General features: G+C 41.1%; 1 protein-coding gene and 1 long non-coding RNA gene across 4 annotated transcripts in view; one reads left to right on the top strand and one right to left on the bottom strand.

Moving 5' to 3' along the window:
• The window catches only part of LOC123509476, a 288,130-nt gene that overhangs the window by 38,752 nt on the left and 244,378 nt on the right, over positions 1–5,000 (bottom strand). The gene's annotated exons all lie outside the window — the stretch shown is intronic.
• LOC123509488 overlaps positions 1–5,000 on the top strand; it is a 191,713-nt gene that overhangs the window by 97,198 nt on the left and 89,515 nt on the right. The gene's annotated exons all lie outside the window — the stretch shown is intronic.

The following is a 5,000-nucleotide window of genomic DNA, read 5'->3' as shown; positions in this document are numbered from 1 at the left end:
ATTAGTGAGAGATTAGGAGGAGGAGGAGGAGAGGAGGAGGAGGAGGAGGAGGAGGAGGAGGAGGAGGAGGAGGAGGAGGAGGAGGAGGAGGAAGAAGAAGAAGTTATGCAGGAAAGGAAATTGAAAAATCCTTCTCTTCTTAAAATCCTTTTGTTTCCCCTTTAAATCCTCGTTTCCCCTCAAAATCCTTATATTGCTCCTCAAAATCCTTCAACTTCACCTTAAAATCCTTCTCTTTCCCTCAAAATCCTTCAATTTCACCTTAAAATCCTTCTCTTTCACCTCAAAATCCGTTTCCTCTTATTTTCCCCTTTTCCCTTCGTTTCCCTTCAAAACCTTCTATTTCCCCTTAAAATCTTTCTATTTCCCCTTAAAATCCTTCTCTTTCCCTCAAAATCCTTCTCTTTTCCCTCAAATCCTTTTCTTTCCCTTCAAAATTCCCGTTTCCCTTATTTTTACCTTTTTCCCCTCGTTTTCCCTTAAAATCCTTCTATTTCCTTTCAAAATCTTTCTATTTCCCCTCAAATCCTTCTGTTTCCTCTCAAATCCTTCTCTTTCCCCTCAAATCCTTCTCTTTCCCCTCAAAATCCATGTTTCCCCTTAATTTTCCCATTTTCGCTTCGTTTCCTCTCAAAATCCTTCAACTTCCCCTCAAAATCCTTCTGTTTCCCCTTAAATCCTACTCTTTCCCCTCAAAATCCGTTTCCCCTTAATTTCCCCTTTTTTCCCCTCGTTTCCTCTTAAAATTCTTCTATTTCCCCTCAAAATATTCTTTCCTCTTCAGTCCTTTACTAACCCAATACTCTTAAATTTTCAGCTGCCTCTTTGTTTTTCCCCTTTTTTTCCCTCTTTTTTCCCCTCTTTTTTCCCCTCTTAGGCTTAGACCAGGTGTGTTTCCGTGGCCAGGTGAGGGAAACTGTCCTCTCACCTGTATTACCTTGAGGGGAGAGAGGGAGAGGGGGGACAAGGAAGAGGGGAAAGGGGAGAGGGAAGAAAGTGAGGGGAAAGAATAGAAAGAAGTGTTATGTGGGTGAAGGAAGGTGTATTGTTTTCTCTCTCTCTCTCTCTCTCTCTCTCTCTCTCTCTCTCTCTCTCTCTCTCTCTCTCTCTCTCTCTCTACTTTCATTTTAGCACTTTTAACTTCCTTTCTCTTTTCTCTCTCCTCCTCCTCCTCCTCCTCCTCCTCCTCCTCCTCCTCCTCCTCCTCCTCCTCCTCTCCTCCTCCTCCTCCTCTTCCTCCTCCTCATCCTTTCTTCTTTTGTTAACCCTTTCTTCTCTATTAAGTTGAGGTCAATTTACTCCTCTCTCTCTCTCTCTCTCTCTCTCTCTCTCTCTCTCTCTCTCTCTCTCTCTCTCTCTCTCTCTCTCTCTCTCTCTCTCTCTCTGTCCTTAATGATAATTGCAACGATTTGTTCACGCTGTGTTCGTGTGTGTGTGTGTGTGTGTGTGTGTGTGTGTGTGTGTGTGTGTGTGTGTGTGTGTGTGTGTGTGTGTTTCCATGTCTCTCTCTCTCTCTCTCTCTCTCTCTCTCTCTCTCTCTCTCTCTCTCTCTCTCTCTCTCTCTCTCTCTCTCTCTCTCTTCCATTATTCAAATTCCTACAGTCCTTGTCAAAAGAGAAGATTTAATACGCTTTTAAATGTTTGACTCTCTCTCTCTCTCTCTCTCTCTCTCTCTCTCTCTCTCTCTCTCTCTCTCTCTCTCTCTCTCTCTCTCTCTCTCTCTCTCTCTCTCTCTCTCTCTCTCTCTCTCTCTCTCTCTCTCTCTCTCTCTCTCTCCAACTGAGCAACAAAAATACCAACTGAGCAACAAACACACACACACACACACACACACACACACACACACACACACACACACACACACACACACACACAAGACTACCATGCAAATAGGCGACGTTGCGAGGATTAAACCTAACTCTCTCTCTCTCTCTCTCTCTCTCTCTCTCTCTCTCTCTCTCTCTCTCTCTCTCTCTCTCTCTCTCTCTGTCTGTCTGTCTGTCTGTCTGTCTGTCTGTCTCTCTCTCTCTCTCTCTCTCTCTCTCTCTCTCTCTCTCTCTCTCTCTCTCTCTCTCTCTCTCTCTCTCTCTCTCTAATCATGCTAATTGTTTATACATAATGGATGAAATGAATAAATTCGATCCGGTACAGCTCTCTCTCTCTCTCTCTCTCTCTCTCTCTCTCTCTCTCTCTCTCTCTCTCTCTCTCTCTCTCTCTCTCTCTCTCTCTCTTAATCCTGTCATTTTTTTATCTTGAAATGTTCTTTTTCTCTTTCTTTTTCTTTTTCTTTTTTCCTTTTCTTTATTTTTGTTGTTCATTATTTGTTTATTTTTATTTATTTTTTTTTGTTTTTTTCCCTTTGTGTTTCTAATTAGTCTTTCATTTATCGCTGTCTTTCTTTTCTTTACTTCTTTCTTTCTTTTTCTTCTTTTACGTGTGTGTGTGTGTGTGTGTGTGTGTGTGTGTGTGTGTGTGTGTGTGTGTGTGTGTGTGTGTGTGTTGCTGGGTGCTTTGGGACAAGGAATTCGGCATTAGATACACACACACACACACTATTGTTTCCATTTCTGCTGTTTCCTTTTTTTTTCTACTACTACTACTACTACTACTACTACTACTACTACTACTACTACTACTACTACTACTACTACTACTACTACTGAATTTCTCTTGCTTTATTAAACGTAATTGTTATCAAAGGAGGAAGAAATGAAGATGAAGGAGGAGGAAGAGGAGGAGGAGGAGGAGGAGGAGGAGGAGGAGGAGGAAGAAGAAGAAGAGGAGGAGAAGAAGAAGAAGAAGAAGAAGAAGAAAGAAGAAGAAGAAGAAGAAGAGGAGGAGAATGTGAGATAAGGAGAATGTGAATACTCTCTCTCTCTCTCTCTCTCTCTCTCTCTCTCTCTCTCTCAGGCGTGACTCATCGTTATGAACCGCGCTTCGAGACACAAAGAGAAGCAACGAGCCGCTTCGAAACACTTGCATTGCTTCCTTCACTTTTCAAAGCCCACCTCATTGCTTCAGAGAGAGAGAGAGAGAGAGAGAGAGAGAGAGAGAGAGAGAGGTTATGTAATTTTGGTTTAACTCTTTTTCTGTTCTTCCTCCTCCTCCTCCTCCTCCTCCTCCTCCTCCTCCTCCTCCTCCTCCTCCTCCTCCTCCTCCTCCTCTTCCTTCTTGAAATTTCTTGTTCCTTTTCTTGTTTTTATATTTTTTTCTATTTTTTCCATTTCCTCATTTTTTCCTCTTGTTCTCCTTTTTCTCTCATTCATTTTTCTTCCTATTTCTTTAATTTTCTTCTATTCCTCCTTCTTTCCTCTTCCTCGTCCTTTTCTTCTTCTTTTTCCTCTTCCTCTTCCTCTTTCTTCTCCTCCTCCTTTCTTTCCTGTATCATTGTTTCCTTGATTTAAATGTCTATGTTTTTTCCTCCTCCTCTTCCTCTCCTCCTCCTCCTCCTCCTCCTCCTCCTCCTCCTCCTCCTCTTCCTTTTTTTCCTCCTTTTTTTCCTTCATCTCTTCTTTCTCCTCTTCCTTCCTCTTTTCCTTCTCCTTTTTTTCTCTCTCCTCCTCCTCCTCCTCCTCCTCCTCCTCCTCCAGTGGATAAACAAAGATGGCGTCCGTATTTTACTTAGCGAGGAAAAGGGAAATACTTTTAAATGAAGACAAATATCAAGTTGAGGAAATTGTGGGGAGGGAAATGGTGACACGGTGCTCTCTCTCTCTCTCTCTCTCTCTCTCTCTCTCTCTCTCTCTCTCTCTCTCTCTCTCTCTCTCTCTCTCTCTCTATTTTCTTATTTTTTTTCTTTCTTTGTTTATTTACTTTATTTTCTCTTGCCTTGTTTCTCTTTACGTTTATCTTCATCTGTCCTTCCCTGTTTGTCTTCATGTCCTGTGTGTTTGTATGTCTGTTTGTCTGTTTGTCTGTTTGTCTCCTCCTCCTCCTCCTCTCTCTCTCCTTCTCCTCTCAATTTTTATCATCAATTTTGTTTTTTTTCTTCTTGTTTCTCTTTCTTCTCTTTGTTTATCTCTCTCCTTCCTCTCTTCTCACTTTTATTCATTCCTGTGTAAGTCTTGTTTGTATGCTGTTATCTGTCTTGTGTGTCTGTCTGTCCGTGTGTCTAATTTTGTCTCTGCCTGTCTGTCTTGTGTGTCTGTCTGTCTGTCTGTCTGTGTGCCTGTAATTTTGTGTGTTTGTCTATCTGTATGTCTGTCTGTCTGTCTGTCCGTGTGTCGAATTTTGTCTGTGTGTATCTATCTGTCTGTCTGTCTGTCTGTCTGTCTGTCTATATATCTATTAATCTGCATTTCTATCTATCTATCTATCTATTTATTTATTTATTTATCTATCTATTTTTCTTTTTTCTTTTTCATTATTTCTTTTTCTTTTTCTTTCTTTCTTATTCTCTGTCTCTCTCTCTTTCTCTTTCTTTCTTTCTCTCTCTCTCTCTCTCTCTCTCTCTCTCTCTCTCTCTCTCTCTCTCTCTCTCTCTCTCTCTCTCTCTATCCACCAATTTCCTGTTATCCTTTCAGCCACCGTGTTTCTTTGTACCAAGTTTGTTATCCACTCATGTCTCTCTGTGCATCTCTTCGCCTCTTTGTTCCCTTTTCTGTCTCTCTTCACCTGGCTCTGTTAATTAAGATCCCTGTGTTACCTTTGTTAACCTCTCGTTTTTTGTGCTGTCTTGCTTGTCCCTGTGTGTGTGTGTGTGTGTGTGTGTGTGTGTGTGTGTGTCGTTTGTCAATATGTATTTTGCTTTCTTTTATCTTTCTGTATATATCTTTATCTATCTATCTATCTATTTTATTGTTTCTTCTTCCTGTATTTCCATTTTTTTATTCTTTTCTATATCCTTCACTTCTTTTATTCCTCTTTTTTCCTTCTCCTCATCACCTGTCTATCTATTCGTCTCCTAATCCATTTCGCGTTTCCATATTCACTCTGCTTACTATTTGGTGACTTTATACAGCTTCAGAAACTCATGTGGGGGATCAGATTAGTGAAGACTG

The sequence above is a fragment of the Portunus trituberculatus genome, chromosome 3, assembly GCF_017591435.1.
Source record: "Portunus trituberculatus isolate SZX2019 chromosome 3, ASM1759143v1, whole genome shotgun sequence".
Classification (NCBI taxonomy): Eukaryota; Metazoa; Arthropoda; class Malacostraca; order Decapoda; family Portunidae; genus Portunus; species Portunus trituberculatus.
The sequence above is the reverse complement of the archived record's forward strand: the minus strand, read 5'-3'. Positions and strand labels throughout refer to the sequence as shown.